This window comes from Staurois parvus, unplaced genomic scaffold, assembly GCF_062004578.1.
Source record: "Staurois parvus isolate SC_StPar_1 unplaced genomic scaffold, SC_StPar_1.0 ptg000479l, whole genome shotgun sequence".
NCBI classification, from domain to species: domain Eukaryota; kingdom Metazoa; phylum Chordata; class Amphibia; order Anura; family Ranidae; genus Staurois; species Staurois parvus.
The window spans coordinates 1,719,823-1,747,091 of record NW_028318275.1 but is presented as its reverse complement, the minus strand read 5'-3'; the positions used below and the strand labels follow the sequence as shown (position 1 = coordinate 1,747,091).

The 27,269-nt window shown below is 40.9% G+C and overlaps 1 protein-coding gene across 5 annotated transcripts in view; it reads left to right on the top strand.

The window, feature by feature from the left end:
* PACSIN2 (protein kinase C and casein kinase substrate in neurons 2) overlaps window positions 1–27,269 on the top strand; it is a 196,145-nt gene that overhangs the window by 104,063 nt on the left and 64,813 nt on the right. The window lies entirely within an intron of this gene.

Below are 27,269 nucleotides of genomic sequence, written 5' to 3'. Positions count from 1 at the left end.
CCGTACCATCCCTTCAAGGGGAGGAGAGAAAGCCGCTTCCCAGGTTTGGGGATTTGAAATCCCCACAGCTTTCTTTCCACTCCTTGCAGCGATGACAGTATGGGTTAGACGGCGTCTGATTGGTCAGCGCTCCATATGTGATGACGCTTTCCAATCAAAAGCCCCCTCTAGCCCGAATTGTCATCCCTGCAAGGAGAGGACAGAAAGCGGCGAGGATTTCAAATCTCCGCCGCTTTCTCTCCTGTCCTACCGCTGAGAATATGGACCATCTGCTTCCATAGTATATACATCCCCACATGCCCACTCTTGGCTCAGTATGGGATGCCTGCTCGGAGGTTTCCCGCACTGCTCCTATGTCAAATCAACAGTGACAAAGGCTATGACAAGCCTGGGTTCACACAGGAGCAGTGGGGAACCGTATGCAATTTGGACAGGAATTACATTCCTTTTCAAAATGCATGCTAATCTTGGCAGTGATCCCACCGCAAAGTATCGGTATCCCACTGCAAAGTATCGGTGTCCAGCATCAGGAGCATTTTCATGAGCACTTTGTGAAAATACTCTGTATCTGTGCATCCCTAGCTTATATAATAAAAAAAAAAATAAGTAGTGGTGACCAAATACTACAAAAAGAAAGCTCTATTTGTGTGAAAAGAAATATAAATTTAATTTGGGTACAGTGTTGCATGACCACACAATTACCAGTTAAAGTAACACAGTTCTGAATAGCAACAAAAAGCACTGTCATGACAAGGGTAAAACCTTCCAGAGGTCAAATGGATAAGTAATTGTGATTTTTGCTCCCCAGTTGGTCATTGTGTTTGCTAAAACCCATTCACATTGCAATTGTTGTCTGATCTCGCTAGTATTAAACTCACAACTGCCACCAGGTCTTTATTTTTGTACAGTCAATCAAAAGCATTGATAACCGTGCAATGTATATGAGTGTTTCATTTCTTTCCTCAAATCTTCCAGTCTTGTTCTTGCTGTAGGAAGAGTTCAGGGAGTTTTCCTCTGGTTGATGGAAACCGTGTTTTGTTGTGAGATCTCTCAATAGGATAACGTTGGTTGTTCCATGTCATTGATTTTCATGTGCTGTTTGTGTGCACAGCTTATAATTAGGTGATCTTGATGTTGTGGCTAGACCTCTTCTGACTTTCTGCCTTCTCCATAAAAGGAATATCTCAAGGTTCATTCGACTTCTATCAGGAAAATCTTAATTGGCGATGTTTTTTCTTTCAAATTACACATTTTGTTATCTGCCCATAGGCAAAAGGGGGTGCTACCCAGTACTATCAAGGTGTACCCAATAAAGAGGCTGGTAAGCGTATATGCGATATGATACTTCTCTCGAGGTGAGAGTTCTGTGAGCACAGAGGTGGCACTTCACTGTGTGAAGCTTAGGAGCACATCTGTTTGGATACACTGTTCAACAAATTTTTATTTGTTGCCAGTTTTGGAAACAAAAGGATCCATTTCTTAATGAATTTCACATTCTGAGTTCAAATATAACAATGAAATTTGTCAATTGGCTCTAGTTTTTCTGTAAACGGAACGTTTTCTACTATCGGCGTAATGACTACATAATGCACAATAATTATATAGATAGATGTCTTTCCACAAATATAAAGCAAGTGATATTGACTACATAACAAAGCCTAAATGGCATAATATATTGCATAGGATTACCAAGAAAAATTATAGCCATAAGCTAAGTTGAATCATTTTAATACTTAGGATTCTCACTAGTTTTGTCTTCAGTTTGTGTCGGTTTTGCTTCTCTTGGCTTTTCTCTTGTATTCGAGGAAAGGGCTATCTCTTACAACTGCACGTGACTACACGCTTCAGGTTCTTCCTCACTTGACTCAACCACGAAGGATTCTGGTGCTTTAGGAATTGGTAGCCCCTCTCCATGAGGAACTGGACGTATTGCCGATGGAATATTTGGATAGTGCACAGATAACTTTTTCTTCTTATTTAGCCCTTTTACAATTGGAGGCACCATACAAAAGTAACAATTACTAACATGATCTGTTGGCTCTCTCCAAATCATTGGCACAGCGAAAGGCATAGATGCCTTTTTTCCATTCAACCATTGCTCCAGTGCCGTCCCACAAGAATTGCAGCATATATGTGGTGCCCAGCTCTTGTCCTGGTCTCCTATCTTGCAGCCAAAATACAAGTTGTAGGCTTTCTTAATCATTCCTGTTATCCTCCTTTTTGTGAGATAAAAGTTATTTCACCGCAGATATAGCAGAAATTATCTGCTTTATTCACACAAGTTCGAGGCATTACTGAGTAGCCTATATAAGCATAAAACGAAATGTAAAGACGCTGTCGAACTACAATCAGCTACAGATACTGCAGCTTTTATGCAGTGAAGTGATGCAATTAAAGGCTAATATTGCATCATCTCAGTATACATGCAATTTTCTATTGGTCACCAGTATCAATTGCGCAATATGCAGCTGAAGTTGCATCATAATTTTGAATGGCTTACGTCATTAGATGGGTGAATATATCATGGAAACTAGAGCCAATCAACATTTTTTAGGGTCATTTTCGTTTTCAGCACCTCAAAATTATGTAAGATTAGCTAATTTTATGCCCAAAACTTTTTACCTGTTGAACAGTGATATTGGTGTTGGATGATCATTTTTAAGAACAGTTTTTGTATTTTTTATATACTTTTAATATCACATTATGGACTTGATGGACTGAGTAATAATATTTGGTGGACTTTGTTTTCATTAAGTGCAAATATGTTTGATGTATTTTGTGAGGTATATTTGTGCATCACAAGTACATTTCCGTTATAATGAATATACACATGTTTTTTTAGCAGTGCCACATCGCATATTGTACCATTATTCAAGTATCTTGTATTCTTATAAGTGCTTGCAGTAAATTTCATTCAACTAGGTGTGTCATAGCGGCTGAGGTTGTTCTTGAAGTCGAGGCGCAGAACAGAGAACTCAAATTAACAAATGGCTTCTACAGGGTTTACGCTACAGGATTATCCTATGTATAAATATTCTGGAGTGTTGTCTTTTTTTTTTTTTTTTTTTTTTCCCCTGGTTTTTGGGTTTGGCCAATTGTGCTATTGTCCATTACAGTTACCAACAATTTCAGCCAGTGTTTTAGAATTGTGTAAACATAACTTTATTAATCCAAAGTAAATTATACTCACGAACACTGTGGTAACAAAATCGTGTCAGATACAAAGCGACCAGTACACAGGATCAGCTCCCAAACGTGTGAGGCCCCCCTTATGGCTGACACATTTCGAGGAGCGGTCTCCTCTTCCTCAGAGCCCTGAGTATAATTTACTTTGGATTAATAAAGCTATCACCCTAGGTAATGCACAAGGCTGGTGTGCCCTCTTTTCCTTTGTTTTTACAGTTATTGTCTGTGGGTTTTCCTCCAACCCTTAGAGGGAAGCAAGGCCAGTGCTGGTACTGGATGCATGAACAATCCTTTACAGTTCCATCGTTATACACCACTCTTGAGCACAGGGGACTGATATGTCTGGATGCATGAAAATGCATGTGTACAAATGCACCCAGTGCTGCAACAAGTTCCTTAAGCATCCAAGGCAAAAAGACCAAAAGTGACCCCCCTCTACATAAGCTGCAAACTACTTCAGCAGTATAGGTTGCAGGTCATTCCCTTGATGCACCCCTGATGTGGCCAAGGTGGCTGCCTATTTTGCCTGCCCCTCCACTCTGCTCTGGACACACCTATTCACAAAATAAGTTTACATTTACCTTTTTTTTTTTTTTCTTTTCAATTCACCAGTCACCTAGTGTCACTGTTCCTTCATATTCTGAAGGCGGTGGACTCTTCTAACTCCAGCATTAAAAGACAACCCCCCCTTTCTCCAAGATGCGAGCTGATGTGATAAAACAATGGGCAGGCTCACAAAAGCATGGTCTCAAAAGAAAGCGGTTGAATGATGCTAGCTATCATTACACTAGGAAGGGGAGCATCATCTAGAGGAGCAGATGTTTGCAGGGGTCAGAACAACTTAAAGTGATTTTAAAGCTCAAGGTTTTTATGTTCATGCATTCTATGCATGAAGGTAAAAAAACCTGTACGCAACAGCCTCCCAGCCCCCACTAATACTTTCCTGAGCCCCCTCTCTATCCAGCGATGCATATGAGAGCAGTGGCTCTCCGGGGATTCTTCCTCCTCATTGGCTGAGAAAGCAGCAGGAACCATTGACTCGCGCTACTGTAAATCACAGCCAGTTTGCCAATGAAGAGAGAGTGGGGCGCAGGGCCGAGCTGTGCTAGTGTGTGAATGGACCCACAGACCAGTGGCTTTGGGAGTGAGCCTACTTAGGTGCCCCCATAGCAATCGTGCTGTGGGGCACTCAGCAGAAGGGAGGGGCCAGGAGGACCAGCAGTAGACCTGAAAAGAGGAGGATCGGAGCTGCTCTGTGCAAAACCATTGCACAGAGCAGGTAAGTATAATGTTTGTGGTTTCTTTTTTTTCTTTCTTTTTTTTTTTTTTTGTTTTGTTTTTTTAAAACTGCCTTTAATGTCACTTAAAATGTGAGTATTGCTTGGAGTTCTACTTTCCATTTATTTCTTTCATAAGTACTGTATGTTAAATTAAATAATAAAAAAAGGGCAAATACTACATATTTCCATATTTTCTCCTATCTTCTCTTTAGTTGTCTAAAATATGATTGGTTCCTTAATTTTATATGCAATTATTGCTCTTCGTCCTGTCCTGCTCGCCAAGCCTGTCATTTATTTTTAAAATTCGGAGACAATAATTATAGCAGGATCACAGTGTCTGTCACTGCTTTTTCTGCAAAAGGACTGGTTCACACTTTGTTAATGGGTTGCCACATGGATCACTGACCTTACATTAAAGTGACTGCTGTGTGAATGAACCCTAAGGAGGTGCACTATAGGTCAGTGGTGACACGTCTGATGCAGTCCGACCCCAGGCGGTGGTGGTTGTGGTGGTGGTGGTGATGGGGGGGGGGGGGGGGGGGTTCCATTTACTCTGCTGTGAAGCTGGAATGTGGACATTACAAGGGAAAGTACAGTCTGTCTTTCTCAGCACTTTGTTTGTTTTAATTCTTAATTGCATTCCAGCGTGATTGGGTGACTCATTGAAACTTGCAGTTGGCATTTTCAGATCTGGGTTATTTTTAAACCTCACTGTGCAACCAGAAAATGTCGCCTTCTCTCCTGTGGTTGTTATGGCTGCTCGATAGTGACCTGGGGCTTTCTAGCGTATGTTTTTGGAAGACGAGAAAACCGTGTGGAGGACAGTACCCTGTTACCTGGCTGAGTCTCCTCTGCAGGAGAGGCGTCTTTCGAAATTTCCATATTTGCTTTCAAAGCTCAATGTTTTAAAAGTGTACACATCAAAAGAAACCATTTGTGGGGCCAAGCATTACTGTTCACTTCAGACCTGGCTGTGACATGACAATGAAGCATATTTTAGTCATTGGCCTGCTGGTCATACTTTGATACTACGGAATAACAAAGAATCAGCCATGCATCCACTTCCCATCCTATGAATAAATTAATGATTGGTCATTCTAGCATAGCTATAGAAAGTACATGCTTGAAGGGCTGTTTCTCCCAACTGTACTATGCCAAATCCATCCAATGTCAAATATTTCATGTTACTCAGGCTCTACAATCACATCTCAGGTGCTGACCTGGCTGTTTTCCACAGAAGCAATCATTTTAGCAATAACAGCAATGCTGTAAAACAAGATGCCTCTTCCTTAACCGCTAGCCTACAGGGCACTTATACCCCCTTCCTGCCCAGGCCAATTTCTATCAGCGCTGTCGCACTTTGAATGACAATTGTGCGGTCATGCAAAATTGTACCCATATGAAATTATCATTTTTTGTGACAGAGCTTTATTTTGGTGGTATTTAATCACCTCTGGGTTTTTTATTTTTTCTTAAACCAAAAACCACTGAAAATTGTGGAAAAAAAAAAAGTTTTTTCTTAGTTTTTTGTTATAAAATTTTGTAAATAAGTGATTTTTCTCCTTCACTGATATGCGCTAATGAGGCCGCAGTGATAGGCACTGATAGGTGGCAGTGATGGGCACTGATGAGGCACTGGTAGGTGGCACTGATGGGCATTGACAGGCATCACTGATGGGCACTGATAGGTGGCACTGGTAGGTGGCACTGACTGGCACTGATAGGTGGCACTGATGCGCACTGATAGGTGGCACTGACTGACACTGGCAGCACTGATAGGCATTGATAGGTGGCACTGACTGGCACTGATGGGTGACACTGAAAGGCAGCTCAGATGGGCACTGATATGTGGCATTGATGGGCACTGGTAGACACTATGTGGCACTGATGGGCACTGGCACGATGCACTGATGAACACTGACACAAGGCACTGATGACCACTGGCAGGTGGTGCTGCTGGGGCTACACTGGTCATCAGGGTACACTGATCATCAGTGCCCTGATGATCAGTGTACATGTCTCCTCCGCGGAAAGCCGATTATCGGCTCTCCTCTCCTCTCGAGCTGTCAGCGTGACAGCTGGAGAGGAGAGAAATGCCGATAACAGGCATTTCCCTATTTACATGTGATCAGCTGTGATTGGACACAGCTGATCACATGACCAAGCCATCTTCGGCACTTTCCGTGATCGGTGATCCACTGTGTTCGAAGGACACTGCGCACCACCGATCGCCGCGCTGTGCGCTCCCTGAGCCGCGCTTGCGCGATGAGAATGCAAGGACGTCATATGACGTCCTCCCAGAACGAGAGAACCACCTTGCGTCCATCATATTACTATATGGTGGGCGGGAGGTGGTTAATCAAAATATTCAGCAGGGATGGGTTCTATTCTGACATGTTTTGCGCTAGGCATAACACTTTTGAGTGTGTGTTTGGCATTCATGTTACTGGTACAGTTGTACTAAACAGAAATATCTTTTTTTAGGTAGAAGTTTATTCATTTACTGCATTTTTTTTTTTTTTCTCTCAGTGGAGAGAACTCTCCACAAGAATTTAGTTCCTCCCAATCATAGTGTCACAATCTCCTGATTTACAAAGTGTTAGAAGTGAATAACCAGACTGCTATGGAGGCCGTTCATTAAGGCATTTGAGACCTGTGTCTGGTGGTGTGGGTGTAGTAGGAAGCCTTCCACCAAATTCATGAAACTCTTGTTGGTACGAACGCACGCAACAGATTCAAGTAGTTCTTATTTGTGACATTTTTTGCTGTCCAACACTAGTGTTTAAAAAAAAAAAATTGTAATGATCATAAGGAAAATGGCGATAAATAAGACGACCTCCTTGTTGGAGTAAATTGTTTCTTGTGTAATTGTGTTGTATATTTAAGACACTTGTGCAACAAAAGTTCCTCTGCAACTGACATTTGATACTTTTTCTATTACTCTCTCACCTTCTTCAAATAGCTGTAAAATTCCACCAGTTCGCAGGAATGATGGATGTGATGGTTCTGACAGTTTAATTAAAGATTCATACACAGCTTACCAACACACATGAATCTGTCAAAAGTTCCACCATTTGTCACACTACCAAAACACAGATTTCTAAAGAGCATCAAAAAAGAGCTCTTTCTGAATTTTAGGGTATGTACATTATTGTCCTGTGGAAGGAAGAGAAGTCAAACTGTCACAGCAAAATCTCTCAGAAGACATCTACGATATAAGCAGCTGACAGGGGTTAAGCTGGCAACTTTCCACACATAACAAAATGTCCATTTTGGTCCGTCAACTAGAACATCCGTAATTTGTTTTACTAGTAAAAAAAATGTTTCCCCCAATGTGATTAGCTTTTATTTGAGCCACTTTTATCATGTAAGAAAGTCAATGAATCTTTTTAAAGTGACACTAAACTCCTGTTTTAACACAGCAAATTCTATTCAAACTGTGTATTCCTAACGCCGAAAAGGACCTTATATTGATCACAGCAATTTTTTTTTTTTTTTTTTTTTTTTGCTGCTGTGATCTTTGTTTTAGAGCGTGGCTATTTTTGATCTCCATGGTTCCACTTTATGAAGGAATGCAGCCACCATCTCTTGCCCTCGCCCGAGGTGGACTATGGACTATAGGATTTGTAGTGTGCACACCAAAGTGCACATGACTGCAACCAACACGCACTGTTCATTCTAAACAGAAATTAGGGAAAAAAGAGGTTCGGGAGCTCATGAAAGATGGTACAAGATACCATTAATTAGTGAATGTGTACAGATTATTTTTGGAGACTATGCATATTGTATAATGTCACTAATTGTAGTATTCCTGTAATCTTTTATTTTATTTTTTTTTTCTATACACATGATTATCATTTAGGCTTTTTTCTCTGTACTGGTTCTGATATCCCATCATTTATGTGACAATATTAAGACCTTGACTGTGTTCTCGGAGCATCTGCATCACTGAAAGGCTTAAAGTGGTTAAATCCCCGATCAGGTGACTTAAGCCCTCTCAGTGGTTGATCTGGAGTCAATAGGATTTAATTAGAGGGGAAGCTGCCTGAATCAAGAGGGGAGCTGTATGTTCCTGTAGGACGTGGGCAGATGTGCCAAGCCTTGTGCTCGCCATTGCCAGGGCTCTGCAGAAATTCACACTCGTCTGATGGCAGGCTTCCTTATGTTACCAATTTAAATAACTCATTTCAAAATGAGACAATCATATCATCATAATCAGATAATGCTTATCTTCTCTTCACTTTTCCTTCATCTTTGTTATTCTAGGCAATGACTGCCTGTTGGCCAGCTCTGACTAAGTAAGCACCCTCATAATATATAACCGTGGAATACTGCTGAATTGGAATGAGAATCTGTCCAGTCTCCAGAAATCAGATGTTCAACCTCTGCTGCTTATGTGCTCGGTGAAATGAGAGATCTGAAGGACCCATTGGTAGTTCACTGCCATGATCGCAGAGTGGATCCCAGCCCTAGCTCCAACGGAATATGGGCTTCCCACCACCATTTCCCTTGGTCACCGAAGTAAGCAGGATTCAGTTGGGACCTTTTTTTCAGGATTCTGAGATTCCCTGCTGGCTTTGACATATTCCTAATCAACAATTCCAAGTTGGGGAATCTCACCCCAGATCCAGCTCACACTGCCACTTGGAATTCAGGGGCAGGAGCCCATATTTTTTGGTGAAGTTAACCGTAGCATCCCCTCTTCCTCAACTGGTCATGCCAAATTTCCCAAAGCCCAATTTCCTTTCATTTTCTCCTTTAGTTAGCTGTTGTCAGCCAGGGCAGCAGAGGCACTAAATCTGTTGGGGTTTTGGGAGTTGTAGACCTGTAGTTGTGTATTTTTTACTTTTTCCTAAGCTGTTAAATGATAAATATAAATAAAATCATGCAACTCGTAAACCTGTTAAAAACACCTGGATAATCATAAGCTATAATTTAATTTGCTTTTATTTTTATCTTCCCTAGTTCCTCCCTCAGACTTCAAAGTGTTAATAACATGTTGATGACAAAGTTTGTTAAAAAAATAAAATAAAAATACATTGGATATTACTTACCATCAGTGTGATGTGTCCCTTGTGCTGCTGGAAATTTCCTCCAATGCCCCCACCCCACTGCCATAATCTTCTTTTGCGACAGGTTTAATATATCTCAGGAAGCTGTCACATGCACTCATTAAGAGTGCCTGACTATGCCCTACCACCTTCTCCATTCTTGGAAGCTGTACTGTGGAGTTGGCAGACCTTCAATCATCCACCATCCTCCATTTATAGATTCATTCATAGAAGCTGTAGTATGCCTTCTATGAATGGAGGAGCTGGGCAGAATGGATGGCCATAGTCAGGCACTCTTGGTGAGTACCAATGACAGCTCCTTCAGTTTTTAACCCCTCTGCACCAGAACATTGCGGGGATGGGGTCATTGTGGTAGAAAGTTTTCACCTAAACTAGGGGACAGCAACACAGTAGGACACATAAGTAAGGTGACACATCATGGAAAGTAATGTCCCTTTATGCTTATTTTTATTTATTTGTAACTAGCTTTAGACTTTAACCACTTGCCCTCCAGATGATTTACCCCCCTTCCTGACCAGGCCATTTTTTTTTTATACAGCGCTGCGTTACTTTAACTGACAATTGCGCAGTTATGCAACGTTGTACATAAATGAAATGTCCTTTTTTTCCCACTAATAGAGCTTTCTTTTGGTGGTATTTGATTACCTCTGCAGTTTTTTTTTTTTTTTTTATATTTTGCGCTATAAACAAAAAAACCCGACAATTTGGGGAAAATCTTTTTTTTTTTTTTTTTTTTTTTTTTTACTTTTTGCTATAAAACATTTCCAGTAAAAAAATTTTTAAAAATCAAATTTCGTCATAAATTTAGACCAAAGTGTATTGTTACATCTTTGCTAAAAAAAATCCCAATACTTGTAAATTAACTCGTTTATGTGAACGTTATAGCGTTTACAAATGACGGTATATATACTGGAATTTTTATTTTTTTTCTAGTAATGGTGGCGATCAGCAACTTATAGCGGGGCTGAGGCAGGCATTCTGACACTGGGTGGGAACTGACTAACTGCCAATGACACTAATACAGTGATCAATGCTCATAAAGAGTATATATAGTAGAATTTTTTTTTTCTTTTATACTAGTAATGGTGGCGATCAGCGACTCATAGCAGGACTGCGGCAGGCATTCTGACACTGGGGAATTGACTGTTACTGATATCTTCAGTGACACTAATACAGTGATCAGTGCTAATAAAAAGCACTGACACAGTACTAATGACACTGGGCAGGAAGGGGTTAACATCTGGGGCAATCAAAGGGGTTAACAGTGTGCTGGTTTACATGATGTGCTGTGTGTTTTACTATGGAGACATGCTGCTGTGTATTTTTCTGCTGCACAGAGAAATACACAGCAGCATGTCCTTGAAGGGAGGGAGACCTGTGTTGTTTACACACAGGTCTCTCCCCTGTCAGCTTTGCCTGATGATCGCCGGGTACTGGCAGGGAATCTCCAGCCGGGACCAGGTGATTGACATCCCTAGCCACCAGTGGCAGCGCGGGTATAGCAGCACGTGCTCCTCCTACCCGGAAATGCATATCACACATATAAATATATGTGATTTTGCGCAACCTTTCCACTCTATAGCAGTAGTTCTACTGTAGGGTGGTGGGAAAGCAGTTAAATAAGCCATTGTTTTCATTACATGCATTGTTTTAGACCCAGTGATGTCTCTGTGCTTCTCCATGCAATGCAGGCAGATCATGGCTGTTTGGAGAGGTGGTCAGGGTGCTCTACATAGCTTCCTGAAAACTGGAAGCTGTGGTATGTGCTTTATACATGTGATGCTGAACCACCATTACTGAAAGAACCAATGTCCAGTAATTGAAAGGAGTGGGCCAGGGACAGTCAGATTGGGACGGAAAGAGCTAGATAACAGACTTTCAGCCAGGAATGAGGCAAGCTCTGTTTACTTTCTGCATCTTCTAATGCACACTGTTAGAAGCACAATTTCATTACAGAAGAGTCTTGTTTGTGGAGGGAAGGGCATCCATCCATCCATCAAATTTCAGATCTCGTTATTTTAGAAGTGTGCATTGTGTGAAAAAACATTTTGTGAGGCCAACGTTGATGAGTTTGTTAGGTTGCTTCAAACCTGTGACATGACCGTAAATAGTATTACTCATTGCTCTGCAGGTCATACTTGATGATAATTTGGTGTAACCAAGAATCAGCCATGCACTTAGTACCCCTCCTATGAGTAATTGTAGGTTTTGGAGCTAATTGCAGTTTATCTGATTTGTGATTGTATCATAACTTTACAAAGTAAATGCTTGAAGGGCTGTTGCACCCAAAACTGATATTTCTGTTTTAGTAAAGTTGGGTGCAAGTTGAATCACTTTCTGCTTTATTTATTGTTTTTCTTTAATGCCCCTTTACTGTTCTGATATGGAGGGCAAGTTTTGCATAATCCTTTAAGTTATTAGCAGTATCTACTCTTCCAATACTCAGCCTCTCTCTCTTCTCACTCACTGGGTATGCCAAATTCGCCAAAGTTCAATTTTCCTTTTTCTATTCAAACGGAGTATAGTTTTTTATTTATTACAGGTACTTTTATAGTACAATTAATTAATGCAGCGCTTCGCATATCTATTGTACATTCAAATCAGTCCCTGCCCCCCAAGGAGAGTACAATATAAGGTCCCTAAGGCACATTCGTACATACACATATTATGGCCAATTTACATGTCTTTGGATTGTGGGAGGAAACCGGAGCACTCAGAGGAAACCCATGCAGGCACAGGGAGAACATGCAAACTCTAGGCAGGTAGTGTCATGGTTAGGATTTGAACCGATGACCCTAGTGCTGCTCGGCGGACGTGCTAACTACTTAGCCACTGTGCATGATGAAAACACAAAAGAGGTGACAGTCATTTATAACATCATGTCAGAATGATCAGTAGGTACAGAGGATTACATTTACACTTTTGAGCTCGATCTTGCCCCACCAGCCTCCCTGTTGGACAGATGCTGCCTATCACATAAAAGGTCCAATTGGTAGGAGGAAAAGCCTTGCTTCAATTTTAGGCCTCATGCACACTGGATGATTTTGCAGTCTCTCCTAGATGCCTTTCCTTCTGGCAGTGGTGTTTTGGCAGAAAAAAACGCTTGATGCTTGTAAACACATGTAATGTGGTAAGGCGCGTCAAGCGCTTGGGCATTAATTCATTTTATTAGCCAGAATAATATATTCTGGCTATTGAAATGAACTCTCAAGCTAAAAGCATCAAGCAATTTTCTGCCAAAACGCCACTGCTCCTGAACTCACTGGCAGTGTTTTGGGTTTTTTAGGGGGGGGGGGTTCTACCTCTAAATACCCCAGCATGTGGACACATAGGCGAACACACAGGGCTGTTTAGAGGCCAAAAATAAATGGCAGAAGCATTTAAGAGCAGTGTCAAAGATGTCTAGTGTGCATGAGGCCTTACAGATAATTTGCATGCAGTTTTAACCACCTTTTTGTGTCAGGATCTAATTGTTTTGCGGGTTTTTAAACCGTATTGTCACTTTTGCAGTCATATTTAAAAAAACACACTGTGTACCCATTTTTAATTTTTTTTAAAATAGTTCTGACCTTTTAGATGTTTCTTAGGTGGAGGAGTCATGCCTAACTGCAAGATTTTTTTGAACAATGTTGGAATGAGTCTGTACCAAATCTGTCCTCATTCACATACACTGCAAGAAGCCCATCCCCTAACAACCTTTAACCATTTGTTAGGACAGACAGTCTTCAAATCTGTTTAGAGTTGATAATGAAGATCTAAAAAAAAAAAAAAAAAGTAAGCTGCCACTTTTTAAAATATTGCTTTTTAAGTTCTTCTTTGTGAATTGAGGCTTGTAACAAATGTGACGAAGGTAATAGCCCAATTTAGCTGCAGAAGTGGAAATAAACTAAAGTTCATCCTCTGTGTTTAATCATAGTCTTGATTTAAAATGCCCATGTTGGTGACGAGTTTGAGAATCAACCATTCTTCCACTGCTTTTTGGAATGAAATGGCAATGATAAGTGTGCCTTTTGATTTGTGTTCGGAGGTATCCTGGGGACTGGTTTGTTCTGCAGAGTCGCAGTGTTCTCTCTTGTCATTTCACATTGTGTGTGCTGGTTATAGGTGAGCAAGGTGACCTGAATTCTTTCTCTACAGTACCATTTGTTCTCCCAAATATTTTTTTCTTTTCTCTACTTTAGTTTTCTTAAGCCCAGACCTGGGTAGAAAAACTTGCTTTTCAATAAGCCACACTTTTGACATTTGCCGCCGTTTTTTGCCCTGCTATTTTGGCTGCATGCAGATTTGGCGCTGACTCAAACCAGTGGAGTTAAAGTATTCTATAGACAGCTTTATGCAGCTACATGGTCAGGTTGAAAAAAGACAAAGTCCGCCCAGTTCAAGCAATAGAAAACCTCAATATACAGAACCGTATACCCACAGTTGAGCTAGGCTAGTAGATTGACCTTTTTAGTTAAATGGATTGGTATATTTATTTGACATTTCTTTTTTTTTTTTTTTTTTACCTTCTGTGCTGTCAATCTTTTTTGTAGGTTATTCCTAAAAGTACAGGTAGTTTTAAGGGAGTTGTTGGGGAGCATTGATTTGTAAAGGGGCTAGAATAGCAGTGATCTCTAGCAGTCTCATGTAATGTGTCATCTGAAGCATGCCTCCCCAGTCTCCATTAATGCCTATAGTAGTCTGAGCTCTCTGACCATCGTCTATAGCATTCCCAAAGTCTCTGACCATTTCCTGTAGCGTGCCTGCAGTCTGTGATCATCTTCTGCAGCATGGCCATATTCTTTGCCCATCTTCTGTAGTATGTCTGCAATCTATGGTCATCTCTTGTAGCATGCCTATAGTCCCTGAGCATCTCCTATAGTATTTTTGCAGTCTATGACCATCTCTTGTAGTATTCACATAGTTTCTTCTGCCACGTTTCTGCATCCTCTGGCCATCTCCTGTAGTGTGTCTGCTGTCACAGACCATCGCTTGTAGCATGCTGTCAGGATGTTTACACGATTAAGTCAGCAGTATTGATTACTTAATCAATATACAACTCTTCTACTCTTCCTACCAGTCCATCCTCCACAGTTATTAACTTTTGTACCACTAACCCCTCTCTCCTAGATTGTAAGCTCCAAAGAGCAGGGCCCTCCTAACCCTCTTGTATTGAACTGAATTGTTGCTGTATTCTCTCCCTCATATTGTAAAGCGTTGAGCAAACTGTTGGCGTTATACAAATCCTGTATAATAATAACAGTGCCTTCTAGCCTTCTTGTGTGCTAAATTAACATAAAATAGAAATGAATAAATATAACCACACTAAATTAATTCCCTGAATCAGATTACTCCATGTAGAGATTTTGCAGCACAATAAAATTATTAATTAGGTAAGGGCTTTGTAACAATAAATAACAATTTATTCATTGTCAAGTCACTAACAATCACATATATATATCTAATTTATCGCAAGACATAGACACAGTTAATTTAAAACTACGTAATTACAATAGTAATTTGTATCAATACAGGTTTAAGCCTGGGAAATTAGGATGATTTGAGATATTTATTTTTCAGAAGGTACTATGACCACTGTCTCCGAATACACAACATTGGACTAGACTAGCAGATAGCAAGGTTCACCATATTTGTGATGGTAATGTGTCCTATCATTTTATATATGTGATGTTTGTGTGATTTATCAGAGATCAATTTTTAAGTGTTAATATTATTCCTTTAGGGATGTTGGCATAATATCACATCTCCATTTTCCAATATCACTTCTGAATCATACAGATTTTGAACGCACACTTATTACTTATTTTAAGTATTATGAAAACACATATGCATGTATGTTAAAATGATTTGATTGTAATACAATCCTTAACCTAAAATACTACTACAGGAAGTAAACTGAAATTAATCAACACTGTATATATTTTTTAAAGAAAGCCCAATGGGTTTCTGTTCCGAATTATTTTCATTTAGTTCATAAAGGCATAAGGTCATGTCCCTTCCACTTAACCCTCTTGTATTCTCCTGAGCAGACATTACCAGCAGACCTTCAAGCTGTCAATTATTCTCCTAGTGTCACAATAGTTTGTTAGCAGAGATTACCTGAGCAGCAAAAATGGTTGTTCCTGGTTTTTGTGGCAAACATGGAGACAGGACATGTACAATAAACAAGTCTTGGGCTTATTTGGAAAACAGAATTACCCATTGTTAATTTGGTTTAAGGAAGTTTAATTTTATTGCCTCGTTCAACAGGAGAATATCAATGTCCAAATGTCTGATGTCATTTCAATGCAGCTAGTTTTGTCCCTTTCCAGATGTTATTTGACTAGTAAATCTAACTCATTGTCTTTTAAAAGATGAGTGTTTTGGTTGTTTGTGGTTCAGCTAGACTTCTTTGTCTTAACAGATACTCACTCCTCAAGGTCTCCTTAGCTTTGAGACTTGTAAACATGCTGACAGGATAAAGCTGGATCTCCAAAAATATCCTAATCCTAATGATTTTATACCAGAAAAACCATAACAATTCACATAGTCTCTGACCATCTCCTGTAGTATGTCTTCAGTCTATGGTCAACTCTTGTTGCATGTCTGGAGTCTCTGACCACTTTCTGTAGCATTACATTCACTGAAAATGTGTGCTCCCCCCTTTGTGATGTCAGGGGCTGCACTTGAGATCCCCTCTATCAAGTAAATTGACCACCCCTAATCTAAACCTTAACTGGACAATATTAATGGTCTGTGTTTGTAGAAACTGTTCTGACTTGAACATAAATTCCACCAACAAGTCAATGGGGAATGTAAAAGCAGCTTGAAGTGGGCAAATGCAGGTCATAAAGGAGATCTGCTTTAGGTCATATACACCTGTCAATGGATAGTGAATGATTTCCTCAAAGTGCGTCAGATGCAAGTTCAGTGAAGCTAAAAGCAAGCTTCATTTGCCCATCTATATTGATCCTTTGTTTGCTAGAGCACCAATTTAACAAGATGCTTTCACATTTTTTCATATACAGTTTTTTTCCTCCCCATTTGCTTTTTGTTGTTGCTGATCTCTTTCAGCCTTTTTTATTCACTTTGGTGTTTATTTACTAAAGCTGAAGAGTGCAGAATCGGGCTCACTTCAACATAGAAACCAATCAACTTCCAGGTTTTATTGCCAAAGCTTAATTAAACAAGCTGAGGTTAGAAGCTGATTGGTTTTTATGCAGAAGTGAGGCTGATTTTGCACTCTCTAGCGTTAGTAAATAAACCCCTTTCTGTCTATATGTTTTTGCTCCAGCTTTGGCTGCACATCATTCTCTTTTGGACCAGCTATCGCCTAGTGACAACAATGGGCTATCTCTCCATGGGATGCATGTCAGCATTGCCTCTAGTAGTTTCCATCAGTGGTGCATGTGACAGGGTGACAATACAGATGCATAATTGGGAGACAGTAGGCATCCAATAATTGGAAGTGTCTGAAAAAAGACATCGTTAGGCTGGTAAATGGTTCCTGTCTTTTGTTAACGCAAAATCCAGACTTGTGTTTTTTGGTTTGGGATTTTTAATTTAAAAGTGGTTAAAAATGAACCATGCATTGTGGTTTAACACTTTTTTTGCACATATGTTGCATCAAGGCTGCCCATTCACTTGAGTAGGCTGCCCAACACACCAGAGCACGCCAGGAAAGGTGCATGCAGCATTTCTGGCACCCCAGCACATGTCCATCTGCAAGGTGCCTTAGGGTGCTATTTAAGAATGAATGGCAGCTCATCCCACAAAGGCATTTAATGTGCGTTAAGACAATGCAAATATGTTAATGGGCCCCAAAGGTTAGGAACATACCTAATTTTCCCCTAAACATAATTATTACTAGTCTCCCATTGACACCATAGAAATAAAGTTTGGGGATTCTAATGAAAGTTTGTTGTCATTGTGAAGGAGATTTTCCTGCCTAGAAACCAATTGATGTGCTCTGTAGGGGGGGACTTTTGGACTGTTCACAAATTGGCTATTTACATGGCTGTAAACATACATTCATTGCCAGATCACAGAGCTGTATTCCGTATCATAGAAAATGTTGTAGGTTCTTTTTTTTTTTTTTTCTCATTTTGATGTGTTATAGTTGTTTAACCTTTTGCCGCCTGGCCAGTGGCCATTTGGCGGCCGGCAAAATCCCTCAGCATTCTGGGTGGACGCCACATGGCGTCGTCCTGGGCATGCGCAGTTTGCGCGCCTGCAGAGCCACGCAGCTGCGATCTGTCACCGGCCGTGTACCTCAGACACGGCCGAAGACAGATCTGAGTAATCACAGCAGGTCACATGACAGTTGTAAAGAATGTATGGCTTCATTCATGCCATCCATTGTATACTAGTGTGTCTAGCTGTGAATGGTCACAGCGATCACATGTACAAGCTGGGCCAATCACAGCCCAGCTGTGTCATGTGATTAGCCTTGGCCAAATCACAGCTAAGCACAAAAAAAAACTCTGAATGAATTGGTCATTCAGGTAAATGCTTGCTTATAGCAAAGTAATTCTTTACTATAAGCAAATTGTGTAAAAAAAACAAAAAAACAAAAAGCATACTGATCACTTCCCCAAAGTAGTACAATGTTACTATGGTAAAATTGTACTACTTGGTCATAGTGAAATATGAAAAACAAATCTTAAAAAAAAAATGTAATAAATTAAAAATTTATTAATTAAACAAAAAAATTAAAAAAAAAATTATATATTTTTTTTCATACTGTCACCAGTCAGTGTCCCTGATCACCGCCATGCCAGTTGTATGATGACACTGTACTGCACTGGTGACAGTATGTAAAAAAAAAAAAAAAAAAAATTGTGAAAATAATTGTTTTTAATTTTCCGAAAAATCATGACAAAAAAATACAACTTCAAAAAACTTGCCATGCCTCTTATGAAGTACGTCGGACTGTCTACTTTGCAGAAAGTGGGGGATATCTGTACTATTCTGACATTCTTGGACCGCAAGAAATTAGATTGGCTGTCAGTACTTCAGGATTGATCAATATTCAGATATATCCCATAGTTTGTGAACTCTATAACTTTCCTACAAACTAAATAATAAATCCTAATTTTGTGTTATTTTCACCAAAGACATATAGTAGAATACATCTCGGCCTAAATTTATGAAGAACAATTATTTATTTGCAAACTTTTATAACAGAAACAAAGAAAAACATGTTTTTTTTTGGTCTTTTTTTGGTAATTTGGCAAAAAATAAAAATCCCAGTGGTGATTAAATACCACCAAAAGAAAGCTCTAGTTGTGTGAGGAAAATGATAAAATTTCAGTTTGGGTACAATGTTGTATGACCGCGCAATTGTCATTCAAAGTGTGAGAGCGCTGAAACCTGAAAAATGGCCTGGGCGAGAAGGGGGTAAAAGTGCCCTGTATTGAAATGGTTAAACACTGGCGTGGGTAGCAATCATTACTACACTTGGCACAGGCCCACAGTGGATTTGTACTTGATGTTACAGATTGCAAGTGTAAGCTTTGAAGCTAAACATCAGAAACCTTCAACTAGTAATTGCACAAGTGGTAGTCTGAATCTGCATGTGTAAGGAGTAAAACAAGTTGACTTCTACTGCCTGAGAGAACATGGTCTAAAGAAATTCCACCTAGCTGCTCAGTTCTTCTTCCAAGCATGATTGTCTTATGTCTGTTTTTATTAGGAAAAAATGCAGTTTATCATACACTGTGCTTTAGGAAACTTAAAGTGATTCTAATGGGTTAATTTTTTTTTTTTTTTAAATAAACATGTCTATACTTACCTACTCTGTGCAATGGTTTTGCACAGAGCAGCCTGGATTCTATTCTTGGGTCCCCCGTAGGCTCTCCTGGCTCTTGTCTGTCTGGTGCCCGAACAGCAAGCAGCTTGCTATGGGGGCACCCGCTGTTCTGTGTGTCCATTCAAACACTGAGCCCCTTGGCCCCTCCCTCTCTCCTCATTGGCTGGCTGGGTGTGATTGACAACAGCAGGAGTTGTGTTCTCAGCCAATGAGGAGGCAGAGCCCCAGGGCAGCTGATTCTTATTCACATCGCTGGATCGCGATGAGGCTCAGGTAAGTATTGAGGGGGCTGGGAGAGCTGCTGCACACAAAGTTTTGCATAGAATCTTGAAGGTAAAAAGCCTTCCGCCCTTACAAACACTTTACCATCACAACAGTTAAAGTAGATGTAATCCCTAACTAAATGCCATTTATCTAATGCTAGTAGGCACCTTGGCTTCAACTGGAAATGTTCAGAAGCAATGCAAACCCCTTACAAACTTTAGATGCCTTAAGCATTTTTAACCCACTTTTACAGGTGCTGTTTGACTGTTCATAGCATGACAAAATGTATGTTCTAGGATCCAGATAGTAAATGTGCCTTGAGATATATTTTATCTAGTGTGAAAACCCTTTATTTTTTGTTGGTAGAATCAAGGTTAATTAAAATCCCTGCCATGTTTTGCCATTTGTGCCTCATTGGGGAGAATTACTTTCAATTTCTGCCTTGTATGAAATCTCTACAAAGTGAGGGGAAATCCCCTCTTAGACAGTTGTCACTGAAACGAGTGTTCCTATTGGAAGGATTCCCTCACGTCCTATTCTAGCTGATTTTCTCTCACTTTCAGTCGTGCTATCAGTGCTCATCAGGACACACAGGGTGAATCTATCTAGTAGTGGGTAAAGATGGCAAAATCTTAATAAATGCTCTAACCCTTCCCTTCTGTAACCAATGGAAATAAAACAATTTATACTTTAAAGCTGAACTCCAAGATGAGCAAATATTGCCTAAATGCACCACTACTCTCTTTCCTTGTACAAGGTGACTGGTCTGGTCTCCGCCCCCTCCTAGTTTTCTGCAAACAGCTTATAGAGGGTGGGCTTGCTGGGCCCCCAGCTCTTCTCTATGCTCAAGTTATGTTCCACACAGTGTTAATGTGTCCATTACTTTTACAAGGTATTATATGGATTTGCAAAGACATGTGGTGCACATGTACTCTGGATATTGAGGAATTTATTTGAATAAAATTTTTCTGCCTGAAGGTAATCTTTAAACTTGGCTTGGAAAAGAACAGGTAAAGTTGGGGACCTATTATCAGCTCCACAATAAAGGACATCTCTACTGAAAAAAATATGGAGACAGCCACTATGCTGCCCCAGAAGCAGCTTGGCAATGGGAAAGGGGTTAGCACTTCTGTCTAGTAGCAGCATTAGGGTCATCAGTTCTAATCCCAACAACCCTGGTTTCCTCCAGCACTCCAAAGACATACTGGTAGGTTTATTGCCCTAGTATGTTTATATACACTATATTGCCAAAAGTATTGCGATGCCTGCTATTACATGCACAACTTTAATGGCATCCCAGTCTTGGGGTTCAATATTGACTCGGCTTACCCTTTTGTAGCTATACCACTTCAACTCTTCTGGGAAGACTGTCCACAAGGTTTAGGAGTGTGTCTATGGGAGTGTTTACAAAATACGATTCCTCCTGCGCTCCAGGACCCAGGCCGGAGGTGAGTAGGTGAAATCAAACCCAAACGAAACGACCACCAGAGCATAGAAGGTCGTGCAGCTCCAAAACCAGGCTGGGGAAGCCCGAACAATACTGCAAAGTGAAAAAAATAAGAAGCGCACCAACCTTGCGCATTACCTCAGTAACCAAAATTTATTAGTAAAGGAATGGTACTCACAAACAGCGAATAAAAACAGGCATGTAAGTCCTCCAAGGGACTTCAGAAACAAGAGGCCAGTGCGAATCCCATCATGGGGGTAGACACTCAGTACAGCTGACGCGTTTTGAAGGACGTACCTTCTTCCTCGGAGCTCCGAGGTAATGTGCAAGGTTGGTGCGCTTCTTGTTTTTTTCACTTTGCAGTATGGGAGTGTTTTGACCATTCTTCCAGAAGCTCATTTGTGAGGCCAGGCACTGATGATGGATGAGAAGGCCTGGCTCGCAGTCTCCGCTCTAATTCATCCCAAAGGTGTTCTATCAGGTTGAGGTCAGGACTCTGTGCAGGCCAGCCAAGTTCCTCCACCTCAAACTCGCTCATCCATGTCTTAGTGGACCTTGCTATGAGCACTGGTGCGCAGTCATGTAAGAACAGGAAGGGGCCATCCCCAAACTGTTCCCACAAATTTGGTAGCATGAAATTGTCCAAAATGTCTTGGTACGCTGACACCTTAAGAGTTCCCTTTACTGGTACTAAGGGGCCAAGCCCAACCCCAGAAAAACAACCCCACACCATAATCCCCCCCTCCCCCAAACCTTACACTTTGCACAATGCAGTCAGGCAAGTACTGTTCTCCTGGCAACTGCCAAACCCAGGCACATCCATTGGATTGCCAAACAGAGAAGTGCGAATTGTCACTCCAGAGGACATAGCGCCACTGCTCTAGAGTCCAGTGGCGGTGTGCTTTGTACCACAGCATCCGGCACTTTGCATTGCACTTGGTGATATAAGGCTTGGATGCATCTGCTTGGCCATGGAAAGCCATTCCATGAATCTCTCTAAGCACTGTTGTGCTAATCTGAAGGCCACACAAAGTTTGGAGGTCTTTAGCTATTGACTCTGCAGAAAGCTTCAGCATGTGCTGACCCCGCTCTGTCATTTTATGTTGCCTACCACTTCGTGGCTGAGTTGCTGCTGTTCCCAGTTGCTTCCACTTTGTTATAATACCCCTAACAGTTGACTGTGGAATATTTAGTAGCAAGGAATTTTCATGGATGACATTGTTGCACAGGTGACAACCTATCACTGTACCACACTCGAATTCACTGAGCTCCTGAGAGCGACCCATTCTTTCACAAATGTTTGTAGAAGCAGTCTGCATGCCTAGTTGCTTGATTTTATACACCTGTGGCCATGGAGGTGATTGGCACATCTGAATCCAATGATTTGGAGGGGTGTCCCAATACTTTTGGCAATATAGTGTATATGAATGTGATTTAGGGACTTTAGATTGTAGGCTCTTAGAGGGCAGAGACTGATGTGAATGGACAAGATATATGAGCGCTTTACATATACATAAGCTAGTTTCCGTGCTGTCTTTGCCATAAATACTTGATTTGCTAACACTAGCGCATCTAATGAAGACAAAACCCCTTACCTGCATATTTGTTCTGGTTCAGGATGGACACAGAATACTGAAAAAATTAATTGCTTTACATCCAAGAAACTACCATCTTCTGATGTAGAGGTAGCTCACATTTTACCTCCGTGCAGGTTTGTCTGGTGGTTTCTAGACTGAGTGGCTTATGAATTCTAAATAAATTTGCTTCTTGTCACAACTGTCTGTGGTAAGTCATTTAGAAGTATTAGGCCCACTTGGCAGGTACCTGCTGAGACAAAGCAATGAAATGCATAGGTATCTACAGTCCAAACACTGTACAAATATGGGTTTGCTACACTGTGCTGCCCCCTCCCTGGAGCCCTGATCTTTTGGAAGCATTTGGTAAGGATCAGAGCAGTCTGCCAAATGTCCCTTTATACTCTGAGGCTCTACTGAAATGCGTTAGATTTGAACAGCACACGGATTTTATAGCTGTAAATGTCCACTTTCTCATTAATTTATAACTTTTTTTTTTTCCCTCAAATACTAAAAATTGTTCACAATTGTAGAGTACACTGGCTCCTTTAAATCTTGACCATGGTAAACCAGTGGTACACAAAGTTGTTAGGACAGCCCACATAACCCCCCCCCCCTTCTCCCGACTGCATAAACAGCACTGTGGCAATAGGATTTCGGTTTCTAGATAGTCACTGTACAAGCTCCCCACATCCAGCCTCCCTCTGTCTCCTTGGGTACTTCCTGACTCCTCCATTTTTCACTTCAAAACTTCTTTAGTCAGAAAAAAACAGGATTAACCAGTACAATACAATCCCTTTCATTAAAAAGGGGGCAAATACTCAACCTCTTGTATCTGGTATTTCAAGCCATCTATCCTATACTTTATTGTACTTAGCTGGACAGCCTCTATATAGGTAAATAAGTTTCTTGTAGGGGAAGGAGAGGTCCACCTCACGTTTCCAGGAGTCTAACGTGGGGAGAAGGGGGGGGGGGGGGGTTGTCTGCATCCAGACATAAGCAATGACCTTACGAGCTGAAAATGTTTCATGAAGAAATGTGGTTCGTGACTTGTCCAGATCTGGAAAGAGAACCCAATAAACATGCTTTTGGGTCCAGTGTCAGGGGATCCCATATGGTCATGTAGAAAGTGGACAATCTGAGTCCAGTAGGTTTGCACAACAGGACAGGACCAGAGGAGATGTTAGAATGTACCCTTATGAGACATGCATAGTGGGCTGTGAGTTGGCTTGTAAAGGGATATACGGACATGGGTCATGTATGCCCTGTGTACTATATACAGCTGAGTTAAGCGATCAAAAACCTTGGGGGAGACACGATTGTAATTATCGAGTATCTCTTCCCAATTATCACACGCAATGTCCCCCAGGTGCCGTAACATCTGTTTTTAACTCGTTGGGCTAGTTTTGTGCCAGATGGTGTTAGCAAAGTATTGTGTATATAGCGGAGATCAATTTGGTAGGGTCTGAGCTCATGATTATATCTAATAGGGGTAGGGAAGCCATGGGAGGGGTAGGTCTGAAAATTGAGCCTTCAAAGCATGCTGCAATTGTATATAATGAAATAGCATATGATTTGGTAAGGACAATGCAGATTTCAATTCAGCAAAAGTTTTTAACCCCGGGTATGAAACAACTGGTATAAATAGAGAATTCTGTTGGATGCCCACAGAATACAGTGTCTGGAATTTGCAGCAGTTCATATAATTGGTGATTAAACCATAATGGGGTATGTGTATGGACTAGGGCAGTGGTTCTTAACCTGGGTTCGATCGAAGCCCAGGGGTTCGGGGAGTCAGTCTCGCGGGTTCGGCGGAGGTGAAGACCCACACCCGACTCATATGATTCGTGCAGTAAATATTCATTATTATGTTTTTGTTTTTGTGTGAAAATCATGTTTTAATGGTTTTGTTCTTTGTTCTTAACGGTTTTGTTCATTTTGTGCACCTATGTATAAATATATACCTAAATATATACCTATGTTTTGAATTTTAAAAATCATATTTTATTTTTCCAATTAAGAAGGGTTCGGTGAATGCGCATATGAAACTGGTGGGGTTCAGTACCTCCAACAAGGTTAAGAACCACTGGACTAGGGGTCTGCTTAGTTTGACCAGGGCCAACTCCTCCCCAAATATAATCTGTGTAGATAAATATAATCTGCCAGTCGTTAGTCCCTGCTGAATCTATGTCCAACTTGTCCATTGTGGCAGCATTGCTTCTTAATGAGGAGCGGGGAAATATGAGGAAGTGGAAGGTGAATCCCCAGAGTCTGAGAACATTTTTTTTTTTTTTTTTCCCCCTCTGAAGGCTGGGTTTTTGCCTTCTCTTTCAAGCTAAAAGAAACCCTTAAAGTTTTGGCAGGCAGACCTTTTCAGTCAGCCAGTGCCTGGATGGGGGGGGGGGGGGGGGGGGGGGGAGAATAGGTCTCCATTTCAAAGAGTTTTCTCAAGGACATGGTTCGAGACACAAGTTTCACCATAGATGATACTCTGAGGGTAAGATGTACCCTGTCCTTCCTCCTTTTTGGTCTTGAGCAATATTTGGCCTTGAGCATCATGAAGGGTCAAATCTCTGCCTTGGCCATTCTCTTATAGAGACTGCTGGCCTATAACGGTCTTTGTTCAGGTGGTGGCTCAAATTATTCCCCGTTTAGTACACCTGTATCGCCTTGGGATCTTCGTTTGGTCCTTTCAGCATTTCAAAAGCATCCCTGTGGACCTATTTGCGACATTCCTTGGCCACCTTTTATATGTAAGGTGGTTTTTCTTGTGGAAATCACTTTGAAGAGATGGGTATCAGAACTGGCAGCCATATCCTATAAAGAACCCTTCTACAGTGCCGTGAAAAAGTATTCATACCCCCTTGAAATTTTCCACATTTTGTCATGTTACAACCAAAAAAGTAAATGTATTTTATTGGGATTTTATGTGATAGACCAACACAAAGTGGCACGTAGTTGTGAAGTGGAAGAAAAATGATAAATGGTTTTCAAAAATGTTTTACAAATCACTATCTGGCGTGCATTTGTATTCAGCTCCTTGTGTCAATACTTTGTAGAACTACCTTTTGGCTGCAATTACAGTTGCAACTCTTTTTGGGTATGTCTCTACCAGCTTTGCACATCTAGAATGTGAAATTTGTGCCCATTCTAATTTGCAAAATAGCTCAAGCTCTATCAGATTGAATGGAGAGCATCTGTGAACAGCAATTTTCAAGTATTGCCACACATTCTCAATTGGATTTAGCATGGTCAAGTACAAGTCCAGACCTAACAAATGAATTAACATTAAATATGCTTTAATCTTAACCATTCCATTGTAGCTCTGTCTGTATGTTTAGGGTCGTTGTCCTGCTGGAAGGTGAACCTCCGCAACAGTCAAGTCTTTTGCAGACTCTAACAGGTTTTCTTCTAGGATTGCCCTATATTTGGCTCCATCCATCTTCCCATCAACTTTGACCAGCTTCCCTGTCTTTGCTGAAGTAAAGCATCCCCACAATATGATGCTGCCACCACCATGTTTCACCTATGGGATGATGTGCAGTGTTTTCCGCCAAACACAGTGATTTGCTTTTAGGCCAAAAAGTTCAGTTTTGGTCTCATCTGACCAGAGCACCTTCTTTCACATGTTTGCTGTCCCCCCCACATGGCTTCTTGCAATCTGCAAACAATACTTCTCATGGCTTTCTTTCAAGAATCACTTTCTTCTTGCCACTCTTCCATAAAAGCCAGATTTGTGGAGTGCACGACTAATAGTTGTCCTGTGGACAGATTCTCCCACCTGAGCTGTGGATCTCTGCAGCTTTTCCAGAGTTACCATGGGCTTCTTGGCTGCTTCTCTGCATAATGCTCTCCTTGCCCAGCCCATCAGTTTAAGTGGTCAGCCATGTCGTGGTAGTTTTGCAGTTGTGCCATACTTTTTCCATTTTTGGATAATGGATTGAACAGGGCTCTGCGAGATGTTCAAAACTTGGGATTTTTTTTATAACCTAACCCTGCTTTAAACCTCTCCATGACTTTATCCCTGACCTGTCTGGTGTGTTCCTTGGCCTTCATGATGCTGTTTGTTCACTAATGCTCTCTAATAAAGATGTGAGGGATTTGTAGAACAGCTGTTTATACTGAGATTAAATTACACACAGGCGAACTCTATTTAGTAATTAGGTGACTTCTGAAGGCAATTGGTTCTACTAGATTTTAGTTTGGGGTATCAAAGTAAAGGGGGCTGAATACAAATGCACGCCACACTTTTCAGTTATTTACATGTAAAAAAAGTTTTAAAACCATTTATCATTTTCCTTCCACTTCACAATTATGTGCCATTTTGTGTTGGTCTATCACATGAAATTGCAATCAAATACATTTACGTTTTTGGTTGTAACATGAAAAAAGTTTGAAAATTTCAAGGGGTATGAATACTTTTTCAAGGCACTGTATGTTCTTCATTCAGGTAATATAGTTTTGAGGCACTAAGCCTCATTTGTCTCCTTCCACCTTAATTAGGACATCATCCTGCCGCCTTTTTGTCCTGCTCAAAAATGATCTCTGTTCCTCGGATTCTCTGTTTGTTCTGCTGGCAGATTCTCAGAAGGACTGTACTGCATCCCGTTCCACCATCTATAGATTGATTAGGCAGGTGATCACAAAGGCTTATGC